We start from the raw sequence: 15579 nt of genomic DNA, 5'->3' as shown, positions 1-15579 counted from the left end.
TGAATTTATCTTTTTCAATAATGTTTTCAATTTTAGATGTCTCTCAATGCTTGTTTATACTTGCCAGTGTGGTGTGTATCCTAATACGAGTAAACTTTGAAAATTGTGAGTCAAATGGAATCTCATTCACTAATTGCAGCTGAGTTTTTAAATCTTTATATGTCTTTGTGCCATTCCTATAAAGGCTACTTATGTCTGTTACATTAATGTCAAGCTTGTATTTCTTCAAATACTAGGACATTCTGAAAAGGTTATGTTACAGAAATGCACACTGGGTATGTAGCCTTATCCATCAGGCGTATCTGGGAATTCAAGTGTGTAGTATCTTGTGTTTCTTTCCTTAACAAACAGAATATTGTCTGCCTACATACTTAGTCCCACCTGGAATCACAATATGTCTTCTCAACACAAGAAGCCAAATATTTGGTTTGGAATAGGTTTACTGCCACTGGGAGACAGGTTCTAACTATTTAATTTGATGCAGCCAATGAAAGGGATGCTGTAGCTTCTGGATGGCCGACAACTAGAAAAGGTCCCCAGATTCTTGGATACATTGTACAGGTCCTCGTTTTGGAGAAAGCTACCATTTAACTGCTTCATAGTTTAAATGTTGGGAACAGTGATGACTGACATTAATAGCGTTAACCCTTTGTTTGAACTAAACTACAGTGTCCTTGCAAATGATAAGCTGCATTTGCTTTGAAAATAATGGGGAAGCCAACAGCACTCAATTAATTATATTCAAATTGGACAGCAACTACTAGTATCTGCACTTGTGCAATTAAACATGGAAAACCAGAATGTCTTTATTATTTCACAGAATGTGGGTGTTGCAGATGAGGCCCCTTTGACAAGGTAATAGTGAATCACCTTCTTGAATTACAGCAGTCCTTAGGGGTTTCTTGTCCAATTTCCAAGTTCCTCCATTATCTTTCCAATAAAGGCATCTTGCCATCTGTCTCACTAGTAAAACACATTAAACAGTGTAAAGATGCTGTGCTTGCCCCATTGACATAGATTAACCTGGCAACATAAATGTTGAGTTTATCCATTCCAATATAGGAAACCTTTTATGATGTGATAACTTTTGATTGCTGCCAAAGTGATTCTTTGGCACTGGCAATTTAGGTTTACAAATGTGGGGTGTGATCTTGGAACTGATGGAGTTTTTGACTGTCTGGAGAACTGAGGAGGCACTTCCGTCACTCCTTTTTAAGAAGGCTTGTTACATGTGGAATGTTTTGCAAGTACAATTACATCTTGCCATGATTCTTGAATAGCAGCACAAATTCCAGGAGCAAATGACTTACTGCTGGCTCTAATTTGTAAATATGTCTGTATGCATCTTTTACCACTCAAGTACTTGACTAGCCCATAGTGAGCTTCCTGCAAATCAAAGATGTGGTGGTGGAAGTCCCCCTTGGTGAGACTCTCCATCGAGCACTTCTTCTGTAAATCAGCTTTGTCACTGGGGAGATAGTGATACACTCTGTATGTTGAGTCCCTCAACCCCCCGGATCAACACCAGCTCAGCAATATAAGGCCTTTAAGAGGGAATTAATTGCCCACCTAAGGGACTCACTTGGCAGCAATCTTTCCTGTGATTGGTGTAATTAGGATGGAGATGGTAAGGTGATGGAGTCCTCACTGGCCTACCCAATTAAGTAGCCCTCAACAGAGGAGGGTACAAGATTCCTTCAATAGAGTCACATTCCTTCTAGATTTCAAACACTGGAGATAGTTTTAAAAAGAAGGTTATATTTGTGTTATGACACGGTGGTGAACTCCTCTGTTACTTAAACCAAACACTCAGAAAAGCTCACCTCGCCTCGTAATCTAAGCGAAAGTAAGGACTGCAGATGCTGGAGATTAGAGTAAGATTAGAGTGGTGCTGGAAAAGCACAGCAGGGCAGGCAGCATCCAAGGAGCAGAAAAATCGACGTTTCAGGCAGGAGCCTTTTATCAGCAATGAGGCTGGGAGCCTCAGGATGGAGAGATAAATGGGAGGGGATGGGGCTGGGGAGTAGGTAGTTGAGAGTGCAATCGGTGGATGGAGGAAGGGGTAAAGGCGATAGAAAAGAGAGGAGGGTGGAGCGGATAGGTGGGAAGGAAGATTGACAAGCGGGACAGATCATAAGAATGGTGCTGAGCTGGAATTTTGGGACTGAGGTAAGGAGGGGGGAGGGTAAATGAGGACCCCAGTGCCCCGTGGTCAAACACCCGCACCAATCAACCTCACTGCTCCATGGCCACATTTCAACTCCCCCTCCTTGCTGTGAGCCTGTATACACATATCAGCTAAAGTAGGTAATAATGACACATCTCCTTCCCTAAAGGATATTAGTGAACCAGGTCAGTTTTTAACAGTTTCTTGGTCACCATTATTGAGACTAGTTTTCAACTTCAGATATTACTAATCAATTTTACATTTCATCAACTGCCACTGTATCCCTGGACAAGCGCTATCACTTTAGAGCTGTCCTCCATGCCGAGGACATGCAGGCCCTGGGCTTCCTCCACCGCCACTCCCTCACCATGCAACGTCTGGAGGAAGAATGCCTCATCTTCTGCCTTGTAACCTTTCGACCTCAGGGCATCAATGTGGACTCCACCAGTTTTGAGCACCACTCTAATCTCACCTCGTAATCTGTTCGAATATGAGTGACAGAGAACTCCCAAATTCCACTATTTAAAGAAAATAACGTCAATTTATTTTTTAACTCTAAAAGTGGACATTAAACAAAAACTATTCACCACTCTAAGCCCCCTTTCTCTTAACTGCTTATTACCTGTCTCCAACTTTCTAACAATATGCTGTTCCAAAAAGACACTTACTAAAATTACATCAACTTAATTTCAAAGCTACACAGCTGCTGTCATCTTCGGTGTCTGTCTTCCTCCAGCTGAAGATCTCCCTGGGTTGTCTTCTTTCTTTTTACTGCAAATATGTTTCATATGAAAAGGTACCTTTGGTAGAGAGTGTTTCCGAATTTCTTGGGTCTCTCTTGATGGCAGTTGCTTTTTCTGCAATTTTCACAGTCTCCACATTTTTATATCCCCAATATCAGATTGTCTCATTGGTTCAATGTTGGCAAAGCAATAAATTTAAACTTGATTGGGTTTTAGTATCCTGGGGCATAATTTAAACTGATTAGTGAAATTCAAATTGTTGTCAATTAGCAACCAAAACTCAGATAACATTTCACAGCCAAATGTTACATATTTGCAATTTTCCAGTACACTCTGGGACTGCTATCTAGAACATATCACAGGTGCTTATAAACCCTCAGTTCAGATCAGCATTTACTGTCTCTTAAAAGTATAGCACGCACCTTCAACTTCATAACATTTGTCATTTTCTACTTTATACCATTCACTTGGAACTCAGTTTTTCCATTTTTTTTCATTTATATCTAAATTGATTTTAAATTCACTTTTCTAACCCTTTTGGCTTCAAAATGCCTGTAGTGCATATTACTGATTCCTTAGTCTGATGAGAGCTATCCAGTTGCTTCCCCTTTTCAGGCAGACTTAAGATGCCCGATTGAGAAAATTGGGCAGTTTGGATAGTTGGTTGACAGGAACTCATAAAAAGCTCAAAGGTCAAGGCTGAGTCGAATAAAGAATTTTACTTAGTGCAAAGCTCAGCTTGATAGCTGTACACTTGTTCTCTCCTGACTGAGACCAAGAAGATTCTTTTCCACAGACAAATACAGTTTTTTCTTTATTTCATGAGATTTGAGTACCAATGGCATGGCCAGCATTTGTTGCTCAACCCTAATTACCCTTGAGATGATTGGCTTGCTGTGGGACTGTATACACATATCAGCTAGATCAGGTCATAATGGCACCTTTCTTTCCCTCAAGGATATTAGTGAACCAGGTCGGTTTTTAATAGTTTCTTGGTCACCATTATTGAGACTAGTTTTCAACTTCAGATATTGTTAATCAATTTTACATTTTACATTTTACATTTCATCAACTGCCATTGTATTCCTGGACAAGCGCTGTCACTTTGGAGCTGTCCTCCATGGTTCCTAAGATTTGCCCCATATATGGCAGATGGGGAGAGATTGGCACCTCACTTTGTGGACAGATTCTGAAGGGCATGCGAGATGTGATAGGTGTCTGAAAAAGGTAAGAGAGACAGCAACCCTCAAAATATTTAAGAAGGTATCTGGATTTGCATTTCAAGTACAGGGCTAAGGATGAAATGTTGGAAAGTGGGATAGGCTGGGTGACTCATTTTTGACTTGCATAGACATCATGGGCCAAGTGGCCTTTTTCTGTACTATACATTTTCTACAATGGGATAATTTTATCATTAAAACCACAGTTCTACATATTAAAACAAGATAACATCTTCCACTCAATGTATTCAAGGTTTCATCTTTACTTTGAAGCTTTTGAAGTACAGATCTGATAAAGACTAATTTTACAAATAGTCATCCTCAAAATGTCCACAGTTACGTCAGAGAGTGTAATATAATTGGACAGAAATCCAGGTTTAATGCTCTGGGAATATAGATTTAAATCCCAACATAGCTGGTAATTTTGTTTTAAATTTCAGGCATTAAACATCTGATGGTGGCCATTAAACCATTATAGACTGTTGTAAAACTTCAGGGGTTCACCAACATTTTTGAGGATAGGAGAACTGCAGTCCTTAGCTGGCCTGGATACATGTGGTTCCAGAGCAACAATGTGGTTGCCCTCAGAAATGGCCTAGCAAGTCACACAGCTGTTTCCAACTGATAAAAAAATCTAAGAAAATAAACCAGACAGACAACCCAGTATCGCTCAAGATACTGGAAACGATCATGTCAAATCCAAACTCCTCACAAAGATATAGTGACTTGTGCTAAAACTGGAAGAGCTGAAGTCATGAAATCCTACCTTACGAAGAATGTCACAGACACCATAGAGTCATAGAGTCATAGAGATGTACAGCACGGAACCAGACCCTTTGGACCAACCCATCCATGCCGACCAGATATCCCAACCCAATCTAATCCCACCTGCCAGCACCCGTCCCATATCCCTCCAAACCCTTCCTATTCATATACCCATCCAAATGCCTTTTAAATGTTGCAATTATTCTAGCCTCCAACACTTCCTCTGGCAGCCCATTCCACACATGTACCACCCTCTGCATGAAAATTTACCCTTTAGTTCTCTTTTATATCTTTCCCCTCTCACCCTAAACCTATGCCCTCTAGTTCTGGACTCCCCGACCCCAGGGAAAAGACTTTGCCTATTTACCCTATCCATGCCCCTCATATTTTGTAAACCTCTGTAAGGTCACCCCTCAGCCTCCGACGCTGCAGGGAAAACAGCACCAGCATGTTCAGCCTCTCCCTGTAGCTCAAATCCTCCAACCCTGGCAACATCCTTGTAAATCTTTTCTGAACCCTTTCAAGTTTCACTACATTTTTCCAGTAGGAAGGAGACCAGAATTGCATGCAATATTCTAACATGCAATATTCTAACAATAGCCTAACCAATGTCCTGTATAGCTGCAACATGACCTCCAAACGTCTGTACTCAATACTCTGACCAATAAAGGAAAGCATACCAAATGCCTTCTTCACTATCCTATCTACCTGCAACTCCACTTTCAAGGAGCTATGAACCTGCATTCCAGGGTCTCTTTGTTCAGCAACACTCCCTAGGACCTTACCATTAAGTGTATGAGTCCTACTAAGATTTGCTTTCCCAAAATGCAGCAACTCGCATTTATCTGAATTAAACTCCCATCTGCCACTTCTCAGCCCATTGGCCCATCTGATCCAGATCCTGTTGTAATCTGAGGTAACTCTCTTCGCTGTCCACTACACCTCCAATTTTGGTGTCATCTGCAAAGTTACTAACTGTACCTCTTCTGCTCGCATTCAAATCATTTATGTAAATGACAACAAGTAGAGGACCCAGCACCGATCCTCATGGCACTCCACTGGTCACAGGCCTCCAATCTGAAAAACAACCCTCCACCACCACCCTCTGTCTTCTACCTTCTACTCTTACCATTCCAGGAGAGGTGGTTGCACAGTGGTATACAGCAGGAACTGTGTTATCCTGGTAGTCCTCAACATTGACTTTGGATCCCATGATGTTTCATGGCTTCAAGTCAAACATGGGCAAAGAACCCTCTTAGTGGTTACCATAAATCCCCCAACCCCTTGGTTGACAGATTAGTACTCGTCCATGTTGAAGATCAATTGGGAAAAAACGTGAGGGTGGCAAGGACACAGAATATAGTCTGGGTGTAGATCAACAATGTGCATCACCAAGAATGGCTTGGTAACTTCAATATTGACTGAGCTAAAGGTTTTGAGAAATATTCTAAGAATGATACTATTTTAGAATATACCTGTATTAATTATAATTGGGTTTAATGTAAACAGTTACATCATCCAACAAACATTGCCAAAATTGGAGCACTGCTGCTGTTGAATTAAATACTGCATCAAGGAATATCCTAAGGACCACAATGGTGCTACAATATCCATGAAAAATGTTGAAGTCATATGTAAATTTTACAGGTTGTAATTTATGTCCTTATAATTACTATCATTGGTTGAAATTGCACTATTGTTAGGGAAAGTTTGTGTGACAAAGATTGAAATTTAAACAGTACAATTTTTTTGATGTGTTAATAATTAATAATGATCTGAGTAGATTCCAATAATTTAATGTCTAATGATCTGACTTCATAAAACCCTCAAAATTATGTGAGGAGTTGCGTAGGAGTTGGTGAATACGTTTGTAAAATGGATCAACAGAAGGTACAGATGAGTCAGGAAAGTTAAATATTACAAGCGGAGATAAAGTGTTTTGCCAACTGAAGTATATTTAATACACCAGATAACATAGAAGCTTTCTTAAGTTATAGGCAGCTGATTTTCCTGATTAACTTCAATGATTGTTCAAAACAAATAGCCTTCAATTATTTCGCTCACAGAAAATTTGCTTCATGGAATGACTGGAATTCCATGAGAAAAGATGTAAGTGGTGAGACCTAATGAAACTTTAAAACTCCATGAAAGATTTCCCCTCTCCCATGACAATGCATTTATTTTGGCTGCTTCTTCCCTACTTGCTGCATCCAAATCATTGTTGGATTTCCTTCCAGTCTTTACAACACTGCCATCTACATGACGACATGGTGACTCTGGTAAGCAATTGTCATGCTCCTAGGTTATCCCAGTGAAGAGAGCTCTGTATTCCTCTCTCCTTTCAATCAGACAGTCACTGGCTTAAATCAGCGTCTGCAAATACCAGCAATGCCTCTGCCCTTTAAATCCATCTCAACCTCTTTGAATGATACAAAAGTATTGCTCAATAATGCTTCTGTCATGTGTTTCTCATGCTAATGAGAGCACTGTTGTCCTATTCAAAGACATCTAGTCAAAAGCTAAGCTGGAATGGTGTTGGAGGGCCAAGCAGAACTTATGCCTTACTGAAACATTATTGAATAACAACAATCTAAGCAATATTTCTAGTTTATTTTCAAATACGCATAGTAATTCTGCAAAGCTGTGCATCAAAATAGACAGGAATAAAAATCAAAGGCAAAGCTATGAATCCATAAGAACAATTTTGTGGCTTTACTCAGTTGCGACTTCATGCCAAGAACAGAACATTGCTTAATAGTAGAATTCTGGAGTAAAGAAGGAATCTATTCAGCTGATATCTTTGCCTACTGAACAGTCTTCATTCCTTTGCCATGACCTTTACTTGTATCTTTGAAAATCTCTCTTCTTCAATTGTTACCCACTCCTCTGTTAAAGGCTATTCTGGAGTTTATGTCCTACACTATCTCAGGAAGAACAGTTGTGTATTAAAAAGAAAAGTTAATTTAATAGCCTTTGAATAAATATATGCCCTCTGTAAAGTCTGCTATTTGCAATACCAAGGGAAAGTTTCATTTTGTTTGGATATAGTACAGGCTTGAGTGAGCATCATTGACCAAGCTTCCATTAACCATAACATATTCTTGTGACTGTAATGAAATGTAAATTGTTATTGATTTTTACAAAAGAGTAGAATTGCATTGTTTAATTCATCAAATTGAACTGCTGGAATTATGAATATGAGCACTTCTTGTCCATCATCTTTCTGTCATATAGCAACAGGAAATGGTTCATAGCAACAGCTGAAGAAACCCCTGATTTATAAAGACAACTGTCATATCTTTAAACATATTGTACAACTGACATCTGAAATAACTCCACAGTGCTGGTATCCCAACACCATGTCACCCTTTATTTACATGTAGATAGACCTTGACACTGGTTCATCTCTCTCAGAGCCAGCTCTCAGTGTGTCAGAATGGCTGACACTTGTCTTTTAATGTGTGAGCCAGGGCTCCCTGATTGGACCAGATTAATAGCCCCAATCAGGGAACTCATATTCTATGAGGTCCACCTGGCTGGCCTTATTACAATCACTACAGCATCATTTTGCTTTCATTTCATTACTAATTGTAAACAAAGAAAATGTGAATGTTGTTTCAGATGAGGATGATTCCAAACAATTGCACATACTGGGAACAAATTCATTATCTAAAAACTGTCCTTGTAGGCAGAGTATTGTAAGAAATCGTAGGTTAAACATTTAATTTGCAGTAGTACACTGCCTGTGATTCCAGACAGCAGAATTGCATCTTACATGACGTGACAAATGCACCATTATTTTCACCAGGTGAAAAATCAGTAAAAGACTAGCAATGCCTAGAAATTGATGTACTCTATTTTGAGATACACAAGACAAGTCTGACATTGTCATTCATAATTTTGATTGTATTTTTCCTTCTGGATAATAAAAGAGGTGTGGTATTATTTCAGAAGTAAACATAACTATTGTATTCCAGTGTTTAAAATGTCTTTCAAAAAAACATTTTGTCCAAATGTCACGATAAATTTGAACTATTAATTTAAGACCATTCACAGTGCATACACCAATGTAGCGAAAATTATTTTCAGCTAACATACAAAAAGTTTACAGATTTATTGATTGTATGTCCCCGAGACACCTTACCCTACAAATTTAATAAATAATTCAACAACATGAAATACAGTACTTTTATCAGTACTATACTTGGCTGACCGCTGAATGCTGTTCAATGATGTTGCTCGTAAAAATTGTTTCCTTCCTTTTCTGACCAGAGTCTTCTTTTATCCCTGGCAATTAGAATCTTCAAATACTTATGAACATCTAACGTCTGCTTAAAATAATGGGTACGTATCATTCCTGAAATTCAAGCTAAGTGGTGCTGTTTCAGGAATACATTTTTAACTGTAAATATTTTCCCAGTGCAGCAGGACTTGTGTTTCTCATTTTATATTTATTGTAACCTTCTAGTCAGAATTATATCTGCCTGAATGAAGCTGTAGAGTTTTGAGCACATTCTTGACAGATAGGAAATGAGCTTCCACAACCTATAAAGTTGAGCGTACACCCAATTTCATGCTTTCAATCAATATGACCCACTTTGTTTTGCCATTGTACTATCCATCCAAGTATATTTTATCTTAGACCTTAATGTTATTTTATGTTTCTATGTGCTAAGATTATCTCTGCAATTTTTCCAGTGATTAAAATAATAAATGATTATTTTTTTTGGATATATGTTGATTTTCTGGTTGCCTTTATTTCATGGAGATAATAATAAAGCGGCAATTTTCAATTTTTGTTTCATCTCAGTTGGCTGGACAGCTAGTTTGTGATGTCATGGAGTCTCATTTTCTTTGAGGCTAAGTGTGGAGGTGGGCCTGAAAGTTAGAGTTACTTTTGCTATGTTTTCTTCAATGATCATATTTTTCTCAGCTCATTATAAATTGTTGAGGGTATAAATGCTCCATATTTAAAAAGTCAACTAGACATCATTTCAATCTCTCAAACCCAGGAGCATCCTGACCTCTGTTCATCAACCCTACCCCACACCCAGAAATGTTCGACACCCAGCAAACATCTACCCCATCGTTCCGTGAAATCCCTTTCAGGAGGTTCTCCTGAAGGCCATTTGGGAGAGAATGAAGGTGTTTTTCCCTGTGGATCACATTAAGAAACTGACAAGGGCATCTTGGACAGAGGTAGTCGCAGAGGTCATTATCACAAGCAGCTCAAAATAACTTGGTTCCAGTGCTGCAGGAGGCTGTGGGATCTGCTGTGCTCCATCCAGGTATATAGCACTGTCTACTCAAGTACATGAGATAGGGTAGCGAGCTCTCACACAGAGGATTGAGTGCCAGGTATCCTTGTCAGATGTCTCATGGGCACCTAATACCTGTTACTTTATTGCAGCTACCAAGCTAGCTCTAATTGCATCACAGTGGCACAGACTCTCACATGTCTGCTGGGGTTGTCACTTGAAATGTAAGATCTACAACACTCAACCCTCACACAACACTAACTCACTAACCTTTCACCACAACTAAGGCAATGGACACATCCAATAACTCTTCACTAAAGTCTTATGTGTGACAAGGATAAAAGCACAGAAACATAATTTTGGGATGATCACCTCACAAGCATGCACATTGTATAATGTTTTATTGATTTGCATCCACTGGAGCTCTATGATTATACTGAACCATCTTTCATTTAGGTCCCCTTAAGATCCTAACTTCCCCAATACATCATTCTTTGAACAATTAATGCAAATGAACAAGCAGAGCTCTGGGAATCGACATCTCTATCTGTGTCCATCAGTGCAGGCTCATGTACCCATGCTGATGTACCTTAATTACTCTCTGCTTCTGTGGGGAGAGAATGTGCACAACCTGTGCAAACATCAATGGGCAGGCTTGAGGTATTGGGATGCCTAATGAAAGGTTCCTGAACCTCTTTAAGGATGGTTCCTGAACCGTTTGGCTACTTACCAAGGGGAACATCTCTGTGGTGAAACGGAGGTTATATTCCTACAGCCATCTAATCTGCTGCTTTCCACCATACATCAAGCGTCAACATTTTAATGAAAACATGAATAAAGTGCTGGTTCACCACACTAGCAAGTGTTTACGTTTTAGATTCAGCCTCCAGATTCCATTCCCAAACCAGGACCAAAATAAGAGTCCCAGGCTCTGTGCTTATCCTGACCAAAGCCTCAAAACACACTTCTGAGGAGGAATAGTCACCAGTCTCATAGGATGCACAATCAAGGCTGTTGTCACCGCCCTCCAGCCTTGCCTCAGGCCTGCAGCTGGAGGATGAAGAGGTCTCAGACACCTGGAGGGGAGAATAGATCCCTGTTGTGCCCAGTACAGATGATCAGGCTCTGTCATTAGTGAACTGACAGAGATGCACAAGAAAGAGAGAACATCTGAAAGATACACCAGTGATCATAGACCGATGGAAGCTGAGGACAGAGGAGTCTTCTGGTCTCCTTCCTATCAGAAGGATGTTGTCAAACTTGAAAGGGTTCAGAAAAGATTTACAAGGATGTTGCCAGGGTTGGAGGATTTGAACTATAGGGAGATGTTGAATCGGCTCGGGCTGTTTTCTCTGGAGCGTCAGAGATTGAGGGGTGACCTTACAGAGGTTTATAAAATCATGAGAGTCATGGATAGGGTAAATAGACAAGGTCTTTTCCCTGGGGCGGGGTAGTCCAGAGTTATAGGTTTAGGTTGAGAGGGTAAAGATATAAAAGAGAACTAAAGGGCAAATTTTCACGCAGAGGGTGGTGCATGTGTCGAATGGGCTGCCAGAGGAAGTGGTGGAGGCTAGAACAATTGCAACATTTAAAATGCATTTGGATGGGTATATGAATAGGAAGGGTTTGGAGAGATATGGGACGGGTGCTGGCAGGTGGGACTAGATTGGGTTGGGATATCTGGTCGGCATGGACGAGTTGGACCAAAGGGTCTGTTTCCGTGCTGTACATCTCTATGCCTGTATAATTCTATGATTTTGTAGCTTCAGAAAATGGAGGTATGACAGCCTCCGTAGAACAAGTGGTGGTGCAGTCAAGACCCACATTTAGCAAACAGTTAGTATCACAAGGTATGCATCAGAATCTTCAAACCATGGAAGCCTGCATTCACTCCATGGTTAGGAGGGAGGGAATGGAGAGATCTTGACTTCACTGTAGATGATCTATACTTTCAAAGGAGAAGACCTGATGTTCTATTGTGCACTGACAGATAGGCGCAATAGCCAGAAATAGTCAACTCAGAACATTCCAGAGGTGCCTTACTGCATCACCTACCCTCTGCCAGGGATTCAAATGGTTTGATCAGGTCAGGCTTGTCCACATGCCCCCCTCTCACTTCCCTCAAGGCTCCAGACCAAAGTACACTTGCTAACAAGAGCAAAACAGCCCTTAAGTTTCCTTGCATTCATCTGCAGTTGCTGAGCTGCAGTAATAGGAGAACAAAAGATTGGAGATTGAGGTGTCACCCTTCTGTTTAACGTTACAGCTGACACAAAGGCAGTACTTTGTCTGACAGTCACCTGAACATCAGCCATCCGTGTTCTCACCCTATCATTGAGCTAGGTTGGGCAGTATATGCAAATAATCACCAATTCAGAGATCCTATTAGCCAAGCACTAGATTGCTTCCCTTGAGTGATTCAGACATTGGAAGTACAGCTTCAGAGGACCAACTGTCTGTTCATTGATGACTATGATGTATGCATGGGGAGCTGTGTCTTACTGATAAACATCAGTTTGAAGGTGCTTAAGGGTCATAGATATCTCTGGTTAGCCAAGATTCCCTGAAGATGATGTAGGGGCTGATACATTTCAGGAACTTGGAAGTTATGCCAAATGTAAACATCGTGACAATTTCCTGGGCATGTACCTGCAATATTTGTTGCCTGTGGTTAGCTCAGTTGGCAGAATGGCTAGTTTGCAATGAAGGGCAATACCAACAGAACACGTTCAAATTCCATAGTAGCTGAGGATACCACCAAGGTCCTACTTTCTCAACCTTGCCTGAGGTATCTTGACCCACAGCCCTTTGGTCCTCTGTGACTTTGGTGATTTTACTTAGAGGTGCAAAATATTTGTAGCCTTAATCTTTAAATTGTGTGAATTTTCACAGGCTTGGAAAACAACCTGACTTTTGCTGGCCTTCATGCAAGTGTGAGTGAAACAAAAGATGCATATTTCTTAATTCCTCACAAAGATACAATGCCTTTTAATCAAAATAGTGATTTTGATGCAGTTGGTTTTGTTTATCCCATGTGGGTAGTGTGAGCCATCACCCATTAGATTAGATTACTTACAGTGTAGAAACAGGCCCTTCGGCCCAACAAGTCCACACCGCCCCGCCAAAGCGCAACCCACCCATACCCGTGCATTTACCCCTTACCTAACACTACGGGCAGTTTAGCATGGCCAATTTACCTGACCTGCACATCTTTGAACTGTGGGAGGAAACCAGAGCACCCGAAGGAAACCCACGCAGACACGGGGAGAACGTGCAAACTCCACACAGTCAGTCGCCTGAGGTGGGAATTGAACCCGGGTCTCTAGCACTGTGAGGCAGCAGTGCTAACCACTGTGCCACTGTGCCCATTGCCTCTATGTACAGTATAACACCTGGTGAAGGGGAAAATGATGTACACAAATGACAAATGACCGAGAAAAAGAAACAAGGTTGTGAAGAAGAGGAGGGCAGAGGCATATGAAACATATTCCATCTGTAATGTGGACTTTAATTCCTCTTCTTAACTTTTGAGGACTGACATGATGTTTGTTTATAGTAATCAAAGTTTAAGTGATCTTTAACTGCTGAGGTCTGCATATCCTGATTCCAAGCCTATAACATGATTAATGTGATGGATCCATGCTACTGTTAAAGAACTGAATGGATGAAAACCTTTGAGCTGATGCTACAGATAAGATTAAATACTAAATCTATCAGGTTGAAGTGATTGCTAAACGTGTAATGAATGTGATATATGGCCTGGTTGCTTGGAAAATTAGAAGTTGGCAGAGATGAAATTATTGTCTTGATAGTCGTGTGAGAGTTTGTTAACAAAGAACTAGCAATGTAAGATTATCAAAAACTTGATGAGGATAGCCAAAAGACCTTTACCCAATTGCTGGTACTTGCAAGGACAGGTTCAGCCTGTCTGGAGGTGATCATGCATGCAGCAAGCATTGAGCAGGGTATGAGTAATTGTGGCCTAAGATGATAGCTAGCTAGCTCACAAAGTAGCCTGATCAACTCCTTGGAGACTGGAACAAGAGAACTGATAATTGTGTTTCTTCCAGCTCTCAGGCAAGCCTAGGCAACCTTGCACATATGGACACAAGCAGAAGTGTTATTCAGTGCAAGTTTCTTCTTGAGTACTGAATAACCATTATGCAAAAGTAATTTGGGAGTTTTTAGTTCAGGAATTGATACTCAAAATAAACCTTCAAATCAACAAGGGATTATTATTTTACAGGGTGCATTATTTCTGAACATTACAAATGCCCACACTCCTTGGGTGATCGCAGTAGCCATTTTAAACCCACAGTAGTGTCCTTTAAAAAAGATTTTTACTCGGTAAGAGTTTTGGATATTGAAATCAAATAATGGATATTGAACATTGCAATGAAAATGGACTTTTAGTCATAACAACAATGAGTTCAGAAGTCAATGACACCATCATGTCTGGATGATATCCATAGAATCCCAACCTCGCTCCTCAATCTTTACATTGATCAAAAGCAAAAAAAATGTTTTTCCCACAACACTGATTTTCACTCACAAAAACCTGGACTATCCCTCCAGGTCTCTACTTTAAGAACACGAGAATATTAATAAGATTACATGTTCCCTGCATTAAACTCACAATACCCTCATCCTCATTTATATCTGGAGATCTGTTCAAATGTTCAGGGAGATAAAAACATTGATATGTCATTCAACATACAGCTGCACAGCAAGAAATAAAGGAGTGTTATGCCTTTCTTAGACCCCTCTATTCATGTATTCAAAATGAGTGATTAGAAATAGTTACTCCATGAATTATTATTACTGAATGGTCAAAAACAATGTCATTGTTGGAGGTTTGGATTAGGAATTGGCTGGATGGAAGAAGACAGAGGGTAGTAGTTGATGGCAAAGTTTCTTCATGGAGTGCCGTCACTAGCGGTGTTCCGCAAGGATCTGTTTTGGGACCATTGCTGTTTGTCATTTTTATAAATGACCTGGAAGAGGGGTTAGAAGGTTGGGTGAGCAAGTTTGCGGATGACACGAAAGCCGGAGGAGTTGTTGACAGTGAGGAAGCATGTGGCAGGTTACAGCAGGATATAGAGAAGCTGCAGAGCTGGGCAGAAAGGTGGCAGATGGAATTCAATGTAGCTAAGTGCGAGGTGATTCACTTTGGGAAGAATAACAAAAAGATGGGGTACTGGGCTAATGGTCGGATACTTGGTAGTGTGGATGAGCAGAGGGATCTTGGTGTCCATGTACACAGACCTCTGAAAGTTGCCACCCAGGTAAACAGTGCGGTGAGGAAGGCATATGGCGTACTGGCTTTTATTGGTAGAGGAATTGAGTTCCGGAGTACTGAGGTCATGATGCAGTTGCATAAGACTCTGGTGCGGCCGCATCTGGAATATTGTATGCAGTTTTGGTCG

The sequence above is a fragment of the Chiloscyllium plagiosum genome, chromosome 20 (assembly GCF_004010195.1).
Source record: "Chiloscyllium plagiosum isolate BGI_BamShark_2017 chromosome 20, ASM401019v2, whole genome shotgun sequence".
Lineage (NCBI taxonomy): Eukaryota > Metazoa > Chordata > Chondrichthyes > Orectolobiformes > Hemiscylliidae > Chiloscyllium > Chiloscyllium plagiosum.
The sequence above is the reverse complement of the archived record's forward strand: the minus strand, read 5'-3'. Positions refer to the sequence as shown.